Here is a 24,668-nt window from a genome sequence, read left to right as displayed (position 1 = left end):
TCCTTTATTTATGCCACCCCTAGTATCATGTATCCTGATACCTAGAATTCCCTTTTCTTCCCAGGATCGCCTTGAACTTGAAGCAGTCTCTGTGCCTCAGCCAGCCTCTCAGGAATTGTGGTTGCAGATAAGAACCATGGCCTCTGATTTCTGAATGCAGGGTTTCCAGGTGGCTTGATTACACTCTTTATGAACGGACATGCCAAACTGCTATTTACATTTTTCACTTAAGGCTCAAAGCTCTCTTTCTCTTCAATGAGGTGGGCGAGCGGCATACACCAACATGCAGATCTTCGTGAAGACCCTGACTGGCAAGACCATCACTCTTGAGGTCAAGCCCAGTGACACCATAGACAATATCAAGGCCAAGATCCAAGACAAGGAAGGCGTCCCCCTGACCACCAGAGGCTGATATTCGACGACAAACAGCTGGAGGATGGCCGCACCCTGTCAGACTACGACATCCAGAAAGTGTCCTCCTAGCACCCGGTGCAGTGTCTGTATGATGGCATCATCGAGCTGTCCCTTCATCAGTTGGTCCAGAAGTACAACTGTGACAAGATGATCTCCTGCAAACACTGTGCACGCCTGCACCCCTGTGCAGTCAACTGCCACAAGAAGTGTGGCCACAGCAAAAAACCTGCGCCCCAAGAAGATGGTTAAATAAAGCTGGGGCCATACCTGGCCTGTGACACTGGGACCAAATAAAGTTCTCCTCCATCAACTGGAGCAGTTAAGAAAAAAGACTTATGAGAGACAAGGGACCAGGATCCAAGCAAGACTGTCTTCTAGACTTGAATCTGGACCTGCATCCATGAAATCTCAAACGGATTCTGTGTGACGATAATAGTTAAACAAGAAGAGGTCACAAATTTCAGAAGAAGGAGGTGGGGCCTTGGAAGAATCAGAGGAAGAAGGGGGGGTGGAAATTACGTGAGTAAAGTAATCACGCACGAAATTCTCAAAAAGTAAAAAGAAAAAAATTAGAAAAAGTAATGAGATTGTTCCGCATATACAAACGATTTGAGTTATAAACTCAAATGTCTTGCTTACTTCTGAGAAGGCCTATGTACAATTCCCCGTAAAACTCAACAGCGTCTGGAAGACTTAGCATACAAGATTTTTTTTTAACAAAACTTTAGTTTAAAAATATGTTCTCCATACTGTCTCCAGTAGACAGGGTGAGCTGCATACCTGTTCTTAGTGGCAGTCTTTAAACACAGCAGAGTTTATTGCTTAAAGCCCAGTCTTTGTCTATATTTTTACTTGAATTATATGGGGTAGTTAATATGATAGACTCGGATGCTGCAAGAAATCCTGTGGTGTAGGAGCCTGTGTCTCGAAGAAGAAGGACGCCCAGCTTCGTTCGTCAGCTCAAGCCATTCGAAAGCCAGCGCTAACCACTTGAACTTTAAAGTTGACTTTGCTATTTCCCCTTAGTCCATTTTACTGACCTTGGTAAAATCTGAACCATGAAGGAGCTGAGATTAAGATGTGATTAGCCACACTAGCTTTCTGTCGCCACTTTTTTACTCATGATTTCATTTCATACCTCTGCTGGTTCTTTTTCAAAAAGTGGGTCTGTAGCATATTAGCGTACCGCATTACTCAAAGTTCAAACAGTAAGAAACATGTGCCTGAGTCAGCCAGTGCACAAAAATCAAAGCTTTGTGTTGTCCTTGCAAAGGTCGCTTGTGGGCTGGAGAGATGGCCCAATGGTTAGGAGGGAGGAGTGCTCTTGTAGAGGGCCAGAGTTTAGTTCCCAACATCCATGCTACTCATCCACAAGTAACTTAAGCCCCAGGGATCTGATGTCTTCTGGACTCTCTGGGAACCTACACACACACACACACACACACACACACACACACACCTCACACACTCACATGCACACACGCACAGAGACACACAGACACAGACAGAAACACACTCACATGCACATACACACAGAGGCACACAGACACACACAGACAGAAACACACAGACACAGACAGAAAGAAACACACACACATACACGCACTCACATGCACATACAGAGATACACAGACACAGACAGAGAGACACACATACATGCATATGTTCTCGAATGCACACACAGTTCACACACTCACATGCACACACACAGAGACACACAGACACAGACAGAAACACACTCACATGCATATACACACACACACACACAGAAGCACATAGACACTGACAGAAACACACACATACACATACACATGCACATACACACAGAGACACACACATACAGACAGAAACACACTCACATGCACATACACACAGAGACACACAGACACAGACAGAAACACACTCACATGCATACACACACACACACAGACAGAAGCACATAGACACTGACAGACAGAAACACACACATACACATGCACATACACACAGAGACATACACATACAGACAGAAACACACTCACATGCACATACACACAGAGGCACACAGACACAGACAGGTAGACAGAAACACACATGCACATACACAGAGACACACAGACAAAGAGACACACATGCATGTATGTGTTCTTGCACATGCACACACGTGCTCGTGCACACACACAGTACACTTAAATGTAAAAGTCCCTACAAAGGACAGGTGGGAACAGGGCAAAGAGATGCTCTCTGTCCAGGTTTCTCAGGCAACAGCCAAAACTCAAACTAAAGATGCAATGTTTTAGTGACCTTCCCAGCTGAAATACATTAACAGTGAGTCAACATCCTGTCTTTATCAACCGCCCCGGCTATAAACAATCCATCAAACTCACAGCCACAAGTGGGGAGCAGACATTAGGCTGGGATGCCTCACGCTGATGAGCAACTGAACTGTGACCAGGAATACTATGAACAATTAAACAGCATGGCGGGGCATTTGTCCTTAGCCGTGACTACAGAGCGACAGCCCACATGCATACTGCTGTGCCTGAGTTCTGCTTAGTAACCCCCGGCTACACACTAGCCTGCCAGGCTGCCAGATGTTTCTCCATGCAGCAAATCATGTCCTTGTTAAAAAGTCAAGGATGAAGTATGGAGGGAAAGCCATGAATTCGTCAGTAAGTAGTCGTTTGTCTTGGGACTGTCTTGGTCAAATCTTTCTGGCAGCATACGAATAAAGTGTCCGATCCCACTTCTACCCTGAGCTTAGGGGCAGGGCACTTTAAGATTCTCACTGTCCCGACTTAAGTACTTCCTGTATTCCCTGTGGCAATTATGTTTCTCCACACTGGGCCCCTGGGCCACTGTCAAAGAGTTATCTGGGAAGCTTGTTTAAGATTTAAACCTTGTATCCATTCCAGAACTACTGAACCAGAAGATGTGGGCACATTGCCCAGAAATCAGAGCTGTAACAAGCTCCCCGAGAGATGACCATGACCACCGCATGATGGCCGCTTTGGCTGCAGCACCAGATAGAGCACACGTCCCACGTATCAAATGTCCATTTTCTGGAGAATTTGTGAGTCGCGAGGGAGGAGAGCAGTCTCTCAATTGTGTGGGGGCTTTTGTTGTTAGCTCGTTTTGTTCCTGTTACTCTATAGAGCAGTTGTTCTCAACCTATGAGTTGTGACTTGTGACCCCTTTGGAGACTGACCGACCCTTTCACAGAGATCACCTATGACCTTCAGAAGGCACAGGCATTTATGTTATGATTCATAGCAGTAGCAAAACTGCAGCCATGAAGTAGCAATGAAAATAATTTTATGGTTGGGGGTCACCACAACACAAGAAACTGTAATAAAGGGTCCCAGCATCAAGACGGTTGAGAAAGACTGCTCTAGAGGGATATGCTGGCTGTGTTGCAAGCAGGGTTCGCCATGGTTCTTAAAGCTGGGCATGCTTTGATGCAGGCACCTTGGGTGGTTTCTACCTCTCCACATCCAACTCGCTGAGACCTGTTCAGTCAAGTGCGATGGAATGAATTCATATCTCCACCATTTGCCTGAAGACCAGGCGTGCCAACCACATCGCTGCTCTATATTGCAGAACAGAGATTTCCCTTTAAACAGAGGATGGTGCAGATCCTTCTGATGCCCGAGATGACACTTCAAAGGCCAGCATCTCCCAGGAGCCTGTGGGTAATGAGCTACCCCATGCCTCTACTCTGAAAGACATGTCACTGGATGAAGTGGAGTTTCCTAGCTATCCCTGAATCCAGGAATCAGCTGCCTGTGGTTGTGTCACCCGTACTGTATCTGCCCTTTACAGTCCCGAGCTTTAGAAGTCCGTGTCTAGAAAATACGGCTTTGTGCTGGTGAGTATATGTTTGTGTGTGTCTGTACAGATGCTGCTTCCTAACATGTCAAGTTCTGTTTGGCTTTGGCAGCTATGGCCCCAAGTGCCTCCCACTCAACCACGCTCTTTTAATGTGCATGTGTAAGAGTGCTGGGGGCTGGAGAGATGGCTCCGTGGTTAACGGGGTTTCTGCAGGGGTTCCTGCAGAGGACCTGAGTTCAGTCCCCAGCACCCATATGAGGGTTGCTAACTATATGTAACAGACTATCTGATCCCACTTCTGGTCTCCCCAGGCACCAGTCAGCACAAGATAGATAGATACAAGCAAAAACAAAAACACAAAACTCCACTCATAAATAAAATAAATACTTGAAAACCCAGAGCTGTAGGTTTTGTTACTTGGTCCCCTACCTTCAATACAGACCTGCTTCAGTGACTGGTAGCTTAGGAACGAAATAACTGTAATAAAGAAATCACGGCACAGCCCCCATCAATGCGAGGTGTCTGCTCCCTAGGCATCGGATCAGTCTGTGGATGAGACTGCTGTTTCCAAGGGCTGGTGAAAATACGACGGGTCAGTGTACTATAATTAGAGATACAGCCTATGGCGGTGCCAGTTTGCAAGGCTGGAGAGTGTAAGGAATGACAGGCCACCTGCTGCTTGGCGTCTCCATGATGACTCAGTCCCAAGCAAGGTTTGCTTTAGTTCCCTGAGCCCGGCTTTGCCCACACAGAGCCAAAACTATAGCTATAAAAAAGAGTCTTCAGTTTGTAAAGCCAGTGGTTTGCATCCATGGGACTCAAAAGAAAACTATTGTTAAGATTTTAAGAATCTAATGTTAACAGGCGGATCTGTTGTCTTTCCCTACCTGAAAGTGACTTTAGTGGAGTTTAACTTGAACCTATTCCAGGGTTCTGTATCACTAAGAGTTTTGAAATAAGTAGTTTGTCTTGTTTATAGCTTCTTGCTTTTTTCCATTCTGCTTGTCTTATATAATTTTATATATATAATGAACTGAATATTATAATAATCTACTAAGACAAAAGGATCGCCTAGTTCACAGTTCGGGAGATTAAAAACATGGAACGCACAATGTTAGCTACATCGTACTAGATAGCATCACGGAGGGACTACAGGAGGGGGGGGACAGATGAGGAGCCAGACAGACTCCAGGGCTCGGCTTGATCTTTTTAGATCAGCTAGATTGTGTGAGAACTAATTCACCCCATGAGACCAGTTCTAATGCCTTCCGTGGGTGGTGTGTGTGACTTACCTTGGACCGCTCCTGTTAGCACGACAGCTACCGTACTGAGAGGCGAGCTTGAGGCATGCAGATCGTTAGAGAACACAACTCAGGTTATGTCCAAACCTCAGAAGTGCCGTTCTGCGTCCCAGCCTACCACATGTGTGTTCTCGACATAACTCCATTGATGCAGTGACCCATGTGATTCAGTTTGAGCTGTGAGGCAAAGGTGTGGCTCCATAATGAACAGCACCTGTGTCAAAGGTAACGGCCTCTTCGTTGCATCTTGTTGTATCTTAAAGTGAATGCATACTCTACAAAAAGGATTTTTAAATCCTGTTATAATGTTGCAAGGATGGGGGTGGGGCTTTATTTGGGTCTTGGATCTATACTAGGGATCAACCAACCAAACCGAACTAAGATGTAGTCATTGGTGCTAAATGTCACACTGGCAAACTGAAATACAAAGACAGTTTTCCTGAAGATGGAGGACCCAGGCTTGATTCCCAACACCCACAGGACAGCTCCTAACGCCCTCTGACAGCAGTTCCAGGATCTGATGCCCTCTTCAGGCCTGCACAGGTACTGCAGACAAGTGCTACACCCACATGCAAGGTAAGCACCCACACATATAAAATAAAAAACAAGGGAGGAAAAACTAATTATTATAAATCCAAAGTGTGTTCTTTTGTCTTTTCATATCAGACATCCAGAAAACTAAAGATAAAATATAATTATGGAAGTTAGTAAATACTGAATACTGCATGTGTGGGAAATGTGTTTCTCATATCATTTTATTTCGTTCGTAAATCCGGTCTGTAAGTTTGACTCTGTGTGAAGACATTCATAGTTGAAGACACGGGTAAAGTGAAGCAAAGTCTCCCAAAGTCACCCAACTGGTACAATAAGGCCAACTGGTAAACCTCAGGCTCGTGGTTGTGAAGTGCAGATTCTGAAGCCCTGTTTGATGCTGTATGCCATGCATAGTCTTGGATTGTGTCACCAGTTCGTCTTAGAGCTAGTTAGATAAGTAAAGGCTTTCAGGAACCTTAGACAACAGCAGCAACCTCGGAATTAATAGTATACGAGACACAGACTGTGTACGGGCTCCGGGGTTTTGTTTGTAGAACAGGCTTTTTAGATGATCTAGGCATAGTAGTACATTAACAAAATAGAAATCGAGAATTGAGCTTAGAAGGTAAGGGAGAGCTCTCGGGGAAGTCAAAGGAAACCAGTGGGGCCACAGTCAGGTACAGGAGCGAAATTTTTAAAACTTACCACAGTGAAGAAGAATCGATACGACGTCTATTTGAGGCTCGAGCGGTTAGCTTTAATTTCTCATTTGGTTATAGAGTAACAATAAGAGATCTCCACTCATTACAGAGTTGCTAATCTCAACCAGAAATAACGAATTGAGTTGTCACAGTAAACCTCTCTCAGAAAGGACAGTGGCCGCAACATTGCCATTTTACTGTTAAAGAGCCTGCTCTGTTCAGGGAATGTGTGTCTGAAAATGCCACAGCAGGTAGGCAGGATGACGGTTCCTGCCACGGTGAACCTGGCGTGACGTCATGTACACAGGAAGAGGGTTTTCCAGACACAGCTAAGGTGAAGATCTCCAGCGATGTCACAAGGCCCACACAGAGTTGGAGGAATGAGGATTTGAGCAAAACTATTGGCTACAGGGATAAAAGAGGGGAATTGTGAACTAGAAAATAGGAACCCACTCCCAGAAGCTACAAAAGTCAAGGAAACAGACTGTCTCCTAGATCTTCCCGAAAGGAGCGCAGCCTTGATGACATCTGTGCTAGCCCACTGGCCCACGTACCAGAGTACTCACCTCCATAACAGTGACATAAGAAGTTAGCTTTGCTTCAGGTCGGTGCACCTGCGCTGGCTTATTACAGCAGCAAGAGGTAACTGAAACAGATGCTCAGAAAAGTCTGGAATCCTGTCAAGTATTTCCTGAGTGCTGCCATCAGATACCGTGGTAGTTCCTTCCAATGTGATTGCGATGGTCTAAAAGATATTGTTTCTAGAACTCGGATGAGAAAAAGCAGGCTTGGCTTGAGCAAGAGAGATGGCTCAGGAGTCAAGAGGACATTTGCTCTTCCAGAGGACTTGAGTGCAGTTCCTCACATCACCCACAGTGACTCTCAACTGCCTGTTACTCCAGCTCCAGGGGATCTGACACCCCCTTCTGGACTCCATGGGTACTGCACACTCACATGGTCACAAACCTGCACATAGACAGACACATGTACACATACTTAAAAGAAAAATAACTCTTTTTTAAAAAAGCAGAAAAAGGAGACTTATAATTGGACCAAACCTGATGAACTCTTGATCTTGACTTGTGGCCTCTAGAACTGTGAAAATCCAGTGTTTTTGAAGCTACCCCACCAGTGTGTTTGCTATGGTGGACTACCAAACTCATAAGCGTGCCCTCTGTAACATGGCCTTATCCTCTCCCCCAGAGAGAGATTTTACTCCATCTAGGTGAGGTCTGTGAACAGTGTTTCTGTTTATGCTATAACTGAAATCGGTTCTCCTTGTGGAAACCCACGGTGATGAATAAAACGTTAACAGATGGAGAAGACTGTCCAATAATTCCGAGGCGTGCAGAAAAAGCTCATTTGAATATCCTGCAGGGAGGCACTGGCTTTGCGAACAGTGGGCATCTCGATTGACTTAGCAGCCATGCGGGAGTTCCCACCTAAGATCATCAGAGGAACGCTGGCTGTGGGAAGTTCTCACGCAGAGCACAGAGTGTAGCTGAAGGCAGGAGTTTAGGTGGCATCTTTCCCATTCTCACCTACCTGGGTAAGTCTCAGTGTCCCTAGCTTTGCCGGCTCTCTGTTTCCTTCCGTGTTTATACCCACGTCCCTCCTTAAGAGTTTGAGAATAGAAAGTAACTTCAATTATCTACTTCTGGTGTGGTGTGGCTATGTATACACACAACTGTCCCTCCCTCTGTGTCTCCTATTGTAGCGAAATTTCCCTTTACCATCTGATTGGCTAAGGCAGATGACAAATAACCAATTTCTGGGCAAAATGAGGAGGCGGGTTTTCCGGGCAGAGGAGGGAAGAAGGAGGAGTTTCGGGAGACAATGAGCGGAGGAGGAGAGAGGGAGAGTGGTAGAAAGGAAGGTGGAGCAGAAGCCGTATGGCCTGGAGAAACTGTAAGGAAATGGCAGGGATTTCATAGGTGGGGAAGAAAGTGTTGTAGAGACAGATCTGCCCAATATACGTGTGCAGTTTATAAACATGCAACTGAGTTGCGTTTTCCTTGCATGGGCTTATTGGGGTTGGAGATTCACTGCAACAAAGTTGCATTTTTCTTGAACGGGGTTATTGTCGTTAGAGATTTACCACAACCTATGTCCCAATAGCTTCTTCTTTTTAAAAATTAGCTCTTTGAGAATTGTGTAAAATGCATTTGACCACACTTTTCCAACTCTTCCAAGACCCCCTGCCCTCTTTCCCCCTCTATGCACCAAACTTTACACCCTCTTTTTCTTTTCTTTTCACCCATCACGTTCACCTTGTGCTACCTAAATATTCTTGGATGTGGCCTTCTGCTTGGGCAAAAGTCTGACCCTCCAGGAACAGCCCTCTTGAAGAGAGTGCTGAGGCAGAGAGAGCCAGCTAGCCATGGTGCTCCTCTGTGGTTTCTGCTTCAAGTTCCTGCCCTGACTTCCTTCAGTCATGGACGCTGACCTGGAAGTGTGAGCCGCATAGACCCCTCCCCAAATCAGTTTTGTGCTATGGTAAAGACAGCCGGAGTGCACGAGGAGTGGGAATGCGCGGGTGCCAGTAGCCGAGGATCCATTTTTATTTTTACCACAACAGTTTTGGTCACAATGTTATTCACAGCAACAGAAAGGAAACTAAAGCAGATGCTATGAAACCTTGCAGTGACCCCTCTGTGGATAGCAATGGCTGAGGTCAGCCATCTTTATCCAGCCAGGAGCACACAAGGTCGAGATGCCAATGCTTGCACCCTCCTCATTGTTTCAGTATCATTTTCAGATGATGGGAAAGGTAGGGTTAAATTTTTCTACCATCAGACTGGAGAGAAGGCTCAACAATTAAGAGGACTTACTTATTGCTCCTGCAGGGGGTAGCATCAGGTTCCCAGGACCCATGTGGCTTCTTACAGATGTCCTTAAATCTAATTCTAAGGACACCAACCACACGAATGGTGCACACACATACATGCAAGCAAACACTAGTACACATAAAAGACATCTTACAAATCACCACTGTCTTAAAACATCCACCATGTGTGAGCTCTCCAACTGGCCCTGAACCCTAAGAAAGATCATTGTAAAGCCAGCCACCACTTGGATTTTTTCACAATGTTATCTAATGCCAGTCACATCCATCACAAATTCTTCTCATGTTCTCAGACTATGAAGTCACTTTGGTCTCCTCTCCCCCTCTGTCCCAATGCCCCCAGTTTGCACACCCATCAAAATAGCCTCTAAGAATAACAAAACTCTTGAGTAACAGACTTGGAAATAGAGTAAAGTCGCTCGTTATACCATTTTTGTAAAAGGTGTGTTCTGCTTTTATCTATTCGTATGTGCAGGTGTGTGTACCTGGTTGAGTGCCATGTGTGTGTACAGGTTCCCATGGAAGCTGGAAGAGGGTGTCAGATCCCCCGGCACTGGAAGTTATAGACAGTTAGGAGCTGCCTGACATGAGCGATGGGAACTGAACTCATGTCTTCTACAAGATCAATAAGGATCCTTAACCTGTGAGCCCTCGCTCCAGCCTAGGGCTGTTGTTTTAATAGCACTGAAACGTTGCTATGGGTAGATCAAGGCCTTGGTATTCACAGCTCCCAAACAGACATTTGGTGCATGTTTAATATGAGCACAAACACTTCTCTTCTCACTCAGAGACACAGATAACAAATGAATTCTAGTTGTCACCTCTAAAATGTCTCTGCGTGTAATTGATCATCCATTTTTGGAGGGTGCTTCTACATCTTATTTATTATGATATTACATTTGTATGGTTGTCCTGTGGTTCCATTTTTCTTTCCTTTTCTTTTATGGAATAGGCCTTCCCTATGTAGCCCAGGCTATGACCAAAATCCTGGTCCTTCTGCCTCAGCCTCCCCTGTGCTAGAATTCTAGGCCTGTAACCCCACACCAAGCTTGTCTAGCAGCCTTGTAATAAATTTCAAATTATCTATTTATATACATTATGGCCTAAGATACTTCGGAATAGTTACATTAAATGTATAAACACCACGTGTTAACAGTGTAATTTTTGTGATAAACATGAGTGCTGGTAGTATGAGATGGTGTCTCTAACCCAACAAAAGCCGACCATGACCAGCAAACCTCTACCCCAGTAAACTTCCCACCCTCCCCACATCACAGATAAATAATACTGTTGTAATTGTTTCTGTCTTCCTGACAAAGAGTTGCCGGGCCCATCCGATTTACACTACTGGAGCTGGGTCATAGTAATTTAAAACTCACTTAACATGATGGTGACCTTTGTTTCAGAGGCATAAGCATGTGGTTGTAAAATGCAAGCTTATAAATTTCTTATCCTCACCCAGGAAAGCCACAGTGGCATCCAGCGGCTTCACCTTCAGAGTGTCTGTAAGTTGCCCTCTTGGAACAAGAGACTATTTTTTTGATCAAATAAATGCCTATTTTTTGACCCAAGGCTTCAGAAGTTATCAGCATTTCAGAAATCAGAAAAATGCTTAGTCGACTTCTTTAATAAATACACAGATGTCGCTAATTTTGATTATCACAAGTATTAAGTTTATTAAATCTTATACTCTTTGGATTATTATCGCTTCTTAATTGAATTATTAAATTGTGATTTACACTTGCTAGTACATAAGGGGGTCATTTTTACCATCCAAACTTGAAGCCCTTGGATACCGAAGAGAGCATTATTAGTAAATTTCCTTCACTAGAAAACTAGGCATAAAGCATTTCTGCCTCAGGCAACATGTCAACTCCTGCCCTGACAGTAACAAATACATCTGTTCTGCCTTACTATTAAGGAAAGGGCAGTTCCTGTCTGCTCATGTCCTTTTGCTCTAGGGCACTATGAGTTTAAGGGCTGAGAAGGTGACTTGGTTCTTAAGGTCCCCCGCATCGCAAACATAAGAACTTTAGTTTGGGTCCCATTATCCACACAAAAGCCAGGCCTTAGGACTTCTGTAACCCAAGCAGTAGTGCGAGAGGGAAACGAATGATCCTTGGCATTCATTGGCCAGCCAGCCTAGCCTAACTGATGAGCTCCAGTTTCTGTGAGAGACCCTGTCTTGAAAAAATGAGGTGGGAAACAGTGGTGCACCAACCTATGACTTTCACGCATTTGTACACACACGTGAACACACAACCACGAACACCTCTAATCCCCAACCACAAATGCCGTGTGATTTTTATTAAAAATCTATTGTTGTCTGGGATGGTTTGTCTATGCTTGGCTAGGCAGTGGCACTATTAGGTGTGACCCTGTTGGAGTAGGTGTGTCACTGTGGGCGTGGGTGTGGGTCTGACTACCCTGGTCCTAGCTGCCTTTGGGACAAGAGGTAGCACTCTCAGCTCCTCCAGCCTCACGACTGCCTGGACGTTGCCATGCTCCCGTCTTGATAAGACAGGGCTAAACCTCTGAACCTGTGAGCCAGCCCCAGTTAAATGTCATCCTTATAAAAGATGCCTTGGTCATGGTTTCTGTTCACAGCAGTAAAACCCTAACTATGACAATGTCTATGTCATTTTCTCTTCTGGAAAGAGTCCAAATGTTGATCCCACACAAAGCACACATTACGTTAGGGCACAGAGCAAAATAAACCTAACATCAGACCTCTTTAGGACCCACACAGGACTCCCTGGCGCTACCCAAATCACTTCTTGAGACCCAATCATTTCAAAGCTCTGTCTATTTCACATTACATGGAAGGAAAGTAGAATCAATTATTTTGTCTAGACTCTTGTCAATCAATGTCGCCTACATTGAGCCTAGAGTTCAATGACAAATGCGAGAACAGATGTGGTCACAGTGAAACTGGAGACCTATTCCCATATAGAGCTCACGAATACTGCCTGACCTCGCCTAAGCCTTCCGACCGTGTTCCTTGTAGAAATCTGCAAAGATAACACCTACGTTCGCTGAAACTCCAAAGGGCATTCTGATTGTAGAAGAAATCTGAATCTTTTCAGAGAAAGAATAGGATAAAAAAATATCTTCATCCCACGCAGCTAAATTTAAAACACATTTTGTTTTGTGACAGTGCAAGACACTAAATTTGAAGTGCTTTCGCTCCAAGACCTCGGGGTCTTAAAGATTATGATCTCATTCACTTTGCTTTGGGTGGCTGTCATTCAAACCGCTGTGCACATACACAATAGCTCGTGCAGTTCTAGAACACAGACAAAAGACGGCAACTAGTGCTGCTTTCCTCAGGGAAGGGCAGAGAGCAGACCCTGAGCTAAATCAGGCACATTCAGTGTCTTTATACAAGAGAAAGAACAAAAGATGGGCGGAGGTCAGTGTTTATGTTCAGTTATGCCGCGTTACTTTGTTACTTTTCTGTTGGGGTAATGATGGAGTATCTTAACAGATGCTTCTGGAAACAGAAAGCCAACGCTCCCTGGAACCTTGTGAGTGTCATCACAAAGGCTTGTGTGTCTTCAGCTCCTTAGTGAGAATTAACATTCTAGACATGCTGGAAGGAGCTTGCAGGCATTAAAGGGTAATGTTGGATGCTTTTGCAAACACCAGAAATGGAGAGATGATGTGGTTCGCCTCGGCCACCCCTGGTAAGTGGCAGGGCCACGGAAGGACTGTATCTCCCTTTGTGCCATGCTACAGGGTGAAGGGAAGTTTAGGCATTTGAGAACTAAGTGTTTCTGTGATGCTTTTTGTGACAAGAACTCATCATCTATCACTATGAAGCCGACCTGATCTTCAGTTTGGAAGAGACTAAGGAGAAGAGGCACGTGAGGAGACAATTAGAAATCCAGTTTCAGGTCACAGCAAAGACTGTCGATGACAAATAAGCCAGAGAGGGAACAATAAGAAAGTGAACAAAGTACCTAGAAGAAAATGTGCACAAGTGCATTGGATGAAAACTTGTAAAAGGGGGACCCAGGGAAGCTACTGTGGTCAGTGAATCAGGCACACACCATTCTGAACACTGTGATAAGTGCAGAATGATGAATTACCCATAGCCATAAGGGCATTACCCAAGATATATGTTGTTCTGTGACCTGATGCCTGGTTTCCAAGTCCTTGATTTTTTGGTCCAAGTGTCAAGTGCTGCTTCGTCCTAGAAGCAAAATCTAGCCAAGCGCACAGCGGAGCACCAACTAGGCATGATTCTGGTCAGACTCTCTGATGATTTGTCAACGGTGAAGAGGCTTCCATACTGAAGCAAGCAAGCAAACTCCCATAGTAGAGTGGATTTCTCTGTCCTCAGGAAACTTCATGCTTGACACTCAGGGGCTCAGGTGATTGCTACAGGACTCATCAGAAAAGCTGACGGAGGGTTTTGCTGGAGATTCACACAGAGAACCACCACCAGTCAGAGTGCACAGAATAGGTGACTGTAAAGTGCACATCCCCAAAGGGTCAGCTGTATCACATTCCCTATGTTTACAATCCTCAACCTCCTCTCCCTCTCCCTCTCCCTCTCCCCCTCCCCCTCCCTCTCCCCCTCCCCCTCCCTCTCCCTCTCCCTCTCCCTCTTGGCTATGACTCACTCAAATCTCTATATTTTTTAAGATATATAATTGTAAAACAAAATTAGGCTACAGAATTTACTAAGCAGGGCTCCCAGGGGCTCCCAGGGACTGAAGTGGCAGTCACAGAGCCCGCATGGGTCTATGCTAGGTCCTCTGCACATGTGTTGTGTTGTTTAGCCTGGAGGTTTTGTGAGACTCCAAAGCATGGGAATAGAAGAGTCTCTGACTCTTGCCTGCTCTTTGGACCCTTTTCTTCCAAAGGATTGCTTCATCTAGCCTTGACATGAGAGGGTTTGTGTCTGGTCTTATGCGTCATTTTATGTTGTGTTGATATCTCTGGATGCCTGCTTCTTTCTGAGGGAAAGCAGAGGAGCAGTGGATCTCGGGAGAAAGAGGAGGGGAAGAAACTGGGTGGAGTGGAAGGAGGGGAGGCTGTGGTCCTGATGTATTGTACGAGAGAGGAGTAAGTAAAAAGAAAAAAATAGCATTGGGCTATTGTTTTGTTAAAAGAAAAACAGCAGCAAGTTATCCAACATCTGTAGGGGACCTTTTCTGTATCCTGATTCTTTCTCAACAGCCACTAGTTGCCAGAGTTGCTACAAATGTTTGTTTCCTGCACACTATTAAAGCTCAGGGTGGAGGCCAGTCTTGGCCAGTGAACTTCTGCATGTCAGAAGTGTGCTACATTGAACCTATGGCAGGATTTTCGCTAACACTAGTAGAGCTTGCCTCTATGACTGGAGTTTGGTAGTGGTCACTGACACACACACACACACACACACACACACACACACACCCCAAATGTTTGTTTACTTAACCATTTTAGAGTATAGAAGACCCATAAATTACTATTTATAGCTGTTGAACACTAAATCATAATGATAATTCTTGAGAGGAGGGAGGGAATCAAGTAAATCCTGGACTCTCATTTGTTCTTACCAAAGGCATCTTCTGGGCCTCAGAATGTGGTATGGAGTGCAAGAAGAGAGCCATGACCCTACTGGCAGGAAAATAAAGTCAAGACAAGGCAGGTAGATTTGACAAACAGGTCCCGGAGTTGAGAACTACAGTTGAAGCCCAAACTCTAATTGAGAATTCTTTTCGGGATTTTGGGGGGACCCTAAGACATTAAACCTCAGGATGAAATCCCAAAAGTTCCCTGAAAGGACCCTACATTGTTCTGAGAAGGCAGAGGTCATTGTTTGAGCTTGGTCAGAGGGCAGAGGCATTGATGAGAACCTTGGTCTGTAGGTTACGAACTCCAGAATATGCACCCTAGACATTAGCTGCAGACCCACAGGAACAAACCTAGAAGTTATCTTCAAGTAATAACAGTGATTCATCAATAGTTCTGTCAGAACAATGCCCAATGCTTGTTAGAGGAAGATAAAATTATGTGGAGACTCACAATGAATCATCCAAATTTTGAGTAGAAGAAAAAGGTGATGAGAGACTAAACAACAAGACCTACAGATGACTGACGGGTAGTGGTTAACATGTGACATTGTGTTCTGATTCGATTGTTTCTGTGAAAACCCTTTCATCCTGAGCTTTCCAACCTTCAAAACAATGAGCTGAACATTCCTTCTCTCTTCACAAATTACAGTCTGCAGTATGTAGTGATAAGAGAACCAGACTTAAACCACTAACTAATGTGGTAATGAAATAGAAAACTAAATACACGGAAACTTGGAAGAAAGAATGGAATATTTAAGCGTAGATGTAGAATAAAAAGAGTAAGAACAGCAGCTTTTGATACCCAAAATAAATCTGGGAGGAAGTTAGTGCATAGCTAGTGTCATGGTTTGAATATGCTTGGCCCAGGGAGTGGCACTATTTGGAGGTGTGGCCTTGTTGGAGTGGGTGTGGCCTTGTTGGAGTGAGTGTGGCCTTGTTGGAGTGGGTGTGGACTTGTTGGAGTGGGTGTGGACTTGTTGGAGTGGGTGTGTCACCGTGAGTGTGGGCTTTAGGACCCTCATCCTAGTTGCCTGGAAGCCAGTGTTCTGTTACCAACCTTCAGAGGAAGATATAGAACCTTCAGCTCCTCCTGCACCGTGCCTGCCTGCATGCTGCCATGTTCCCACCTTGATGATAATGGACTGAACCTCTGGACCTCTAAGCCAGCCCCAGTTAAATGTTATCCTTATAAGAGTTGCCTTGGTTATGGTGTCTGTTCACAAACCCTAACTAAGACGGCTAGAATTCAGCGGGCAGGGTTGGGAACGCAATCGTGTGCCAGCCAGAAAGATAACAAGGAGCACAGAGAGAAAGCAAACGAGAAGAGTAAGACGAGACAGAGCACTCTGTAAGCATCTATATCTGCAATCAGAGTTCGGAGGGAAAGGCAATGATGCAGGGAGAAATAATACTGCATACGTTCTGAAATCCAAAGAGTAACAGCTGCCGACACTGGACTCTCATGTAGGACAAACGCAATGGAAAACAGACGTAAAGTTATTGTTATTGATCACTGGAAATCAAAAGGTTGAGGCCTGGACGTCGGCCAAAGAGGCACAATGCTTCCAAAAAGCTCTTAAGACAAAGCAAAAAACAAACAAACAAACAAAAAACAAACAAAAAACAAACAAAAAGAAACAAAAATCCCTCCACAAACCCTCGCTAGCCAGCATCGTCAAGCCATATGGCATTATCGGGGTATATTCATCTCAGCCGGTATACTCATCATCGGCCGGTTATAGTGTGGCACCACGGCATGCTACCCACAGCTACTCTCTGGCCTCAGTGGTCTCTCAGTCCCCTTTGCTAGCCGCCCTCTCCTGGATGTCGCTCTGCCAGCGGGGAGCTCTCTGGTCCCAGTTACCTGGTAAAATCAGGACTCTAGAGGTCCTGGCAGCCGCTGCCCTACTGCAGCTCTCTGCCTCTGCCCTGTTTACATTCCCAGCTTCAGCCCTCTAACGGTTATTGTATCAACTCCCAGCAACCGGTTAAAATCAAGACTCAATAAGCTTGTAATTTAACAATCAGATTTATAACTTAAATTCTCATTCCTCAAAACGTCCACACAGTAAGCTCACAACAATTGATAGTGATATAAACCGCCCACCTAGATAAGATAAATTTACCTATAAAATTCCATCCCTTAAGAAATATTCATAACTACCTGTGGCCATTTAAGGCCACACGGATCTGGGTCGAACTTCTCTGCCTCTATCTTAGTTCTTCTCTGCTTTTCCTTCTCTCCCGCCTTACAAAAACTTTGTCCCCGCCCCACTTTCTCACTGTCCAATCACAGGCCCTGCCCCATCTGTGCCAGCCCTCACCAGCATAAACACAATCCTCACTGGAGTGGTTACAAAACCCCATTCATTTCAGTAGCAACAGTCAATCTAGGTATTTGGCCTGATAAGACCCATGTTTTAAATAGTTTGTCAGTGATAACAGAAAGATAATAAGGGCAAATATGTATTTCTGGGCTTTATGTTACGATGTAAGCTCAGATGGTGGTGGTGGAGTGCAGGTAAAACGCAAGCTGCACAAACATAAGAATCTGAGTTCCGAATGCCAGAACCCATAGGAAAGATGCTAACTCTAGCTCACCTAACCCCAGTGTTGAGGACAGGAGGATTCCTGGAATTTGCCAGACTAGTTGATTGGTAAATTAATGGTTCCATGACTGTCTTAGTTACTTTTCTGCCGCCAAGACAAAGCGCCATGACCAAAGCAACTTGTCAAGGAGAGCATTTAGCTGGGGCTTGCTTACCATCTCAGAGCATGGCTTCATAATCATCACGGCGGGCAACATAACAGCAGGCAGACAGGCCTGGCACCACTCAGTACTGAGAGCTCACATCTGGTCCACATGCACAAAGCAGAGAGGGGAAGGGGGGAAGGGGAGGGAGGGGGAGATAGACAGATAGACAGACAGGACCTGGAGAGGGCTTTTGATATTCTTCTACCAACAAGGTCACAACTCCTCATTCACTCCCAAAGAGTTCCACCAACTGCCAGCCAAGCATTCAAATAGATGACCCCGAGGGGGCTACTCTCGTTCAAACCACCAGAGTGAGAGACCCTGTTTCAAAAACTAAGGTGGAGAGAGATTGGGAGAAACATCTGATGCTAGCTTCTGTTCTTTATACATACGTGTGCATACAAACGTATGCACCCACCCGTGCACACCCACTCGTGCACACACACTTGAAAACATACTTATAACAAATACACACATATATGCACACACATGCAAACACACACAAGCATGCCAGATAACTCCACTCTCGTGAGGTGGTTCTCAAGTTTCCTAATGCTGTGACCTTTTATATCATTCCTCATGGTGCGGTGAGTCCCAACCATGCAATTATTTCTACTGCTACTTCATAAGGATAAGTTTGCTATAGTTACGATTTGTAATGTAAATTACCTGTGTTTTCCAGTGCATATGAAACGCCTGTGAAAAGGTCAGTTGACTACCAAAGGGGTTGTGGCCCAGTTAGTTAAGAACCATTGGCCTTATGAAAGCCCTACAGAAGCAGGTATCTTGTTTCTGACCACCATAGCTCATTGGCTACGTGAGAAAATATGGAGCATAGAGGAGGAATTCAACTAAATTCCATACTATGCATCAACAATAAAAGACAGAGGAGAAAAAAAAAAAACAAGAAACTTTACTGTAGGCTGAGAGTACATTACTATAAGGAATATAAGTCAATTCAGAAAAACTGATTTGAGGGAGAAATTGAGATTCGTAATAAGATTTTCTGACCTGGACATTTGTCTTACTTTACTTTGGGTGCCTGCAAAGATTATAATAAATCTCTTTCTGAAAAAAACACATTCCTATCACTTATCCTCTCAGACAATCAAGTTCTAAGCAAGAAAAATGCTCTTTGGGTGTCTTTTGCCACATGTGAAATGTGGAGAATTTTTATTTCACTGTAAACCAAGCCATGTGCGAAGAGTGAGGATTTGGGCTGGAGGGGTGGCTCGGCAGTAAAGAACACACTCCGTATTCTTGCAGAGGGCTGGGGCTTGGGTCCCAGCACCCACAGCTTGCAACCATGTGCAACTCTATCCCCAGGGCATCCGAGGACACCTGCTTCTGGTCTCCGTGGTCATGTGGACACATGCGCACATGCGCATAAAGAGACATACACATAAATAAAAATAAAAGCATTTTTAAATTCTCCCAGGAAGAGGGAAAGATGTGGAGTCAGGCACCTGGGAAGTGGGAGTTTCAATGGAATTTGGGCCATGGTATTTTCGTTCTCTTTGAATTTGCCCTTGGACAGTACAGGTTAAGAGAGCGGCATCAGGAAAGCCAGGGATTGCCGTCTTAAAGTATGGTTGAACATCGATGGCGTAAGTACTGGAGGGCGGTACTTTGGGCAATGAAACAGTGGTGTGCAACAGCAGGGGCAGCCGGGGCAGCCGGGGCAGCAGCAGAAGCAGAAGCAGCAGCAGCAGCAGGGGCAGAAGCTAGGAGTGCAGTGGGGCTCTCCAACAGAGCAATCTGAAAGCTGGGGTAGCCTGAGAAACGAAACTGACCCAAGCTCTCCTAAAGGCAACCTCATTTCAGCTCTCGTGTCATTTCATTGACATTAGCCCAGGATAGCACCCCATTTCTTTTAAACTGAGGTGGGAGAGGTTACCACCTCCTAACACATACAAATAAAACAAAGGACTGAAAACTAGTGTCACTATAGCTATTTGGTCCTTTTTAGTTCAATTGCTTCTCTGACAGTTTCAGACTTGTTTAAATTAGATGTCTCTGTTTGCAGGCACTCAGCCCTCTGTAGGATCAGAGAGCTATGTAACGAGTTGTACGAAAGCCCACACATTTCCTTAATTTCTGCATTCTGAGGTTCCATCTGGGCAAAGGTGACATTTCTGATAGTTTATTCGCTTTGTCTCTATACTTACTGCTGTGATGTGGTTCGCAATTCGAGGTACACGGTCTAAGAATAAACGAGGCAGGCGTCTGAGCTCAGCACTGAGAGTCTGCTACAGAAGGAAGAAGCGGAGAACTCCAGTGAGCCTGGTGCAGTGTGGTCTAAGACAGTAAAGCAGTTGACTCCGGCACAGAACGGCCGTGGAGCATCTCAGAGCCCTGTGGCAGGGTGACAGGAAGTGTGTGTGGAAGACTGAGTGCGTGCCTGTTCCGTGTCGGTGTTCAGGAAGCGAGAAGAGGACCACCCCTTGGAGGATCTCGTAAAGAGAAAAAAAAAAATCCAGAATACTGGGTTGCCTCATCCAGCTTTGATGTGAGGGTTTGAGCCTCATCATTTTACACCTTGTTATGCTGTTAGGTTGATGCTACCAGGAAGCCTTCTCTTTTCTGAAGGGAAGTAGAGGAGCAGCGGGGCGGGGGTGGTGTGGGGGAAGCAGAGGGGGAGGGTGAGAAGAGGGAAGCTGTGGTCGGGACGGACTGTATGAGAAAAGAATACATTAAAAATATTGTTTTAATGTCAGTCTACTTACTATAGCAGGGAAACTGGTTCACTGTCAAAGTCTTGTCATTGTGATATGCAAATCAATATTCATGAGATGATTTAAATATTCATCTCTAGACTGGCTAACAAGACTATTAAGCCCAGCATAATGTGGCTATAGCACAAGAATTTAAATGCCCCCAGTGCTTTCAAAGTCTGCTGCCATCCACCTTTTGTCAAAATCTCTGATCAAGTTTTCTTCCCAAAGCCATGCTAAATATTCCTCTCATCTATTTATACGATGTAATTACACCTCTACATAAATTAATGGGGCTGTAAGTACCTAGCTCACCATGGTAATGCAGAAGATTATAATGTATAGAACTTTTCAGCCCCGTTGTCTCTCCTGACAGCTGATAGGATGGTAGCGATTGGAAGCCTCCAAGATGTCTCTCTCTGCTGTAGTTTCCCTTAGTGATCATTGGGTTCATTGAGATTTAGCTTGGACAGTAAGCAACTGACACACTCTGCTCACCACCCAGGTGGCCCTCCATAAGGCTTGTATTCAGGCCACTTCTGCAGCGGATTATCTGAATTGCCACTTAAGGAGCTGTAGACTCAAGAACAAGCATGCCTCAGGACCTGTCTGGAAGGTTGTTTCCAAAGATGGTTACTTAGTTACTTACTGGGATAAAACCCACGGCAGAATGGTGGCGCCATTCACAAAGGCTGTCCCCCAGTGTAGGTGCCCACACTGACAGGGCACTGAATCTCGGTGGGACCTCCATTTGTCGATCCCACACTGACTCAGCACCAAGAACCAGGTGTAAACCTGCGGGATTGAAAACACACACACATAACGTGAGTTATTCGTGTTAAGAAAGAAAAGCCAATTCTGTAGCTTAATTAACCAAATATCTACCCCAAGTTGACCAGGTGGAAAAATCTAGGAAGCACCGCGGGAGACCCCGGCTTAAGGCTTCGGTAACAAAAGACTGAATACGTGCCTCAAATTTACTGGGGAGAAATCCAGGAAAACCAGCCTAAATCCCAGGAACAAAAGACTGGGAAAAAACAAAAGGCAGGAACGCTTGACCATCACCCAGATGAGTTGCTACCCAGCCAGGCTGTTCCTTTGTTAGGAGCAAAAGGCTTCCACATGCATCAGCAGGGCTCAGCAGGGGTCAAACTCTGCAAGGGACCCAGAAGGGTCTGACAAGGGGGTGAAACACTGCAGGGGACCCAGGAGGCTCTGACACCCCATGAAGGAAGAAAAGGAGCCAAGCACCATCCTTCAATCCCTTTCTGCTTCCTCACTGCAGATGTGATGCGATGTGACCAGCTGCCTCACCACCCCTGCCACTGAGGACTCTCCCTCCATCCTTCCTCAAGTTGCCACATCCACACCAAGAAGACAAGAAGGCAACACCCGTGCCTATATCTGCGTTTGACCACACCCATTTTATTCCTAAACACAGCGGTAAAGACAAACACTGAATTCTTGAAGTATTTAGAAGACTAGGAGGCACTACAGTCCACCAGTCATTTAGCTTTATTTATTCAATGTTTGTTTTATATGTGTAGTTGTGCACCACGTGTATCACTCGGAGGTCAAAGGACAGCATCAAATCCCCTGGAACTGGAGTTACGGACAGTTGTGAGCTGTTGTGGGTACTAGGAACTGAACCCAGGTCCTCTGCAAGATCAGACGAGCTCTTAACCGCTGGGCCATACCTCCAACCCCGCAAGTCATTTTTATTCAGGCTGGCTTCTACAACATCCCCTCAATCTTTCTATTTTTACTTCAACTTACTCATTAGCTAAATAAAAATGCCAGAGCTGAGAGACAACAGAGGGAACTGAGAAAATAAATTTATTTGATTTTATGTATTTGATGGTGTGTGAATGTGCACCAAGTGTGTGTGAGAGAAAGGAGACTTTCATGCTTTCATATAGTGGTACAGTCTCTGCTCTTAGTTTGTCTTTGGCATGTAGGGAGCATCACTATTGGCTGTTAAAATAACTGGTTTATTCATTTATCTACTTTTGCCCTTTATATAAATACGTGTATGCTTGTTTGTATATTGCTTGTATATATGTTCATCTCCGTGTGTGCATGTGTGTGTGTGTGTGTGTGTGTGTGTGTGCAGGCATGGAGCATGTGCATGTGTGTAGGCTAGAGGATTGTTGTGGTTTGCCCTGGAGTTATCTGTATTTTGATGCTAATTCCACTGCCCCAGGACAGCTGCCTCGTCAGTACTCAGGACTCAGGTGACTTCACCAGAACCTTCTCCCCATTGAATTTGTAAAGTACAGGTGAGGGGCAGGTACAAGATAGAAGGAGGCCTGTCATTGGAGGAGGAGGAAGGATGGGCGGGAGAGAAGTTTGAAAGAAGAGGAGGAGACTAGCACAAAAAGGAGGAGACAGGAGAGAGGAGAGGGTGAGAAGCCATGGCAGGTGGTGTTAAGATTCTGCTCTCTGTATTTACAGGTTGTTATTAATGTTCCTAAGGGATGGATGGTACCAGGTTTTGTATGTTTAAGTGGGCAATTATATCTTATCATTTGGGTCAAAGGTTATTGTGTTGTGTGTTCTTTTATGTGACGGTTTGAGTGTAGGAAAGTGTGCGGCGGCAAGAGACGCTGGGCCGCCGAGGACTTGGGATGTGTTTCTGCCAAGATATCTAGCAGACATCTTGGGGCACTGGGGTGTGGACCTATCGAGCAGATATCTTTCATCTAGAGCACTGTCCTTAATCCTGGAGACAGGGTTGCTCCCTGACCTGAGGCTCACAGATTAGTGCGCCCTAGGGACCTACCTATCTATGTATGCATCACCAGTGCAGGGGATTAAGAACTCATGTCAACACATCTGGATTTTTTTGCATGGGTTTAGGGCATCAAAATTGGGTCCTAATGTTTGTGTGGTGAGCACTTTAGTGACTGAGTTACTAGCTGAAATATCCCCCACCTATTTCTTCTCTCTATTAAGTTCCACTGTCAAACCAATGAGCCCAGACTCTGAGTTCTTTTTAAACCCTTAATTAACTATATCTAATACATATATAATAATAATATACAATATATTTAGATATCGTTGGTTAATATATATTCACTTGGGGGAGGGATAAATGTTTACTTCCTAGTTTGAAAACTTTTCTTTTTAACTGTATTTTAAACAATAAAAATAGGAAAATAATGATCAGATCAAACTGACATATTTTAACATATGTAGTCTAACGTCCTTGATATTTCTGAAGCCGATGTATGGGAAAAGTTAAAGTATCAAATGATTAGAAAGGCCACCACAGCTTATCAGTCAAACTCAGAATAGAATATCAAGAGTCGGAAAGAATCATAGAACATACAACTCAACTTCCCTCCTTCACAGGGACACATGGTTTCCAAAGGGAACGTGTCCAAAGTAGAAGGAAAGATGGGTCCATGACCTCTCAGCCTTTGAGGCGGTGTACTCCGAGACACACGTGCCTGACTTGGACTTGTCAACCATCATGCTGGTGGTTGACAGCAATTCTTAGCATCACGCTGACTCCTTCCCTTGCCTCCTCAGTTCTTCATAAAGGTCCAAAGACACCCACAGGCATTTCTCAAGAGAGACAAGCATGTTCTAGAAGGGAAGAGCCTAATTTATATGAAGGTAAACTTGCCTCCTGTTAGTGCCAGAGACCAAGTGTGTCACGTGAACCACTGCAGTGGAGTTTATATGAATTACGTCACCTCGTAATAAATCCCATTTAGTGAAATCATTTTCTCTCCTCCCCAAGTGGCTCACAAGTTTCCAATACCTTTCTTACACACCTTGAAGTACTCCCTTTAGGAGAGTCGAGGCATGAGGTAACCCAAATAATTGGAAATATCAGCTTCTTACACCAAAAGCGTTCGTTGCTTGAGATGTGAAGTCTTTTAGCCGTTGGAGCAAACATAAACAGTAAATGTAATCTGACCTCAAACTCAATTTGAGAAAATTCTTTTGTATAGTATGTGGAATGCCTCTCATTATTGCTAGCTTGCCTGCTTGAACACATCACACACTCCCATATGTA

At 44.9% G+C, this 24,668-nt stretch overlaps 1 long non-coding RNA gene, 1 other non-coding gene and 1 pseudogene across 2 annotated transcripts; 2 read left to right on the top strand and 1 right to left on the bottom strand.

Annotated features, from left to right (window-relative positions):
• Positions 1-207: 207 nt before the first annotated feature.
• Positions 208-755, top strand: LOC134486650 (ubiquitin-like; annotated as a pseudogene).
• A 6,039-nt stretch (positions 756-6,794) lies between these two features.
• On the bottom strand, positions 6,795-20,324 carry LOC147995122 (uncharacterized). The gene is made up of 3 exons (XR_015687122.1): positions 20,096-20,324; positions 7,327-7,726; positions 6,795-7,165 (listed from the first exon to the last, which is right to left on the bottom strand). It is a non-coding gene; the product is annotated as an uncharacterized LOC147995122 (long non-coding RNA).
• LOC120102622 (small nucleolar RNA SNORA62/SNORA6 family) lies at positions 14,828-14,983 on the top strand. Its single transcript, XR_015687310.1, has one exon. It is a non-coding gene; the product is annotated as a small nucleolar RNA SNORA62/SNORA6 family (small nucleolar RNA).
• Positions 20,325-24,668: the final 4,344 nt, after the last annotated feature.

This window comes from Rattus norvegicus, chromosome 4 (genome assembly GCF_021556685.1).
Source record: "Rattus norvegicus strain SHRSP/BbbUtx chromosome 4, alternate assembly SHRSP_T2T, whole genome shotgun sequence".
Classification (NCBI taxonomy): domain Eukaryota; kingdom Metazoa; phylum Chordata; class Mammalia; order Rodentia; family Muridae; genus Rattus; species Rattus norvegicus.
The sequence above is the reverse complement of the archived record's forward strand: the minus strand, read 5'-3'. Positions and strand labels throughout refer to the sequence as shown.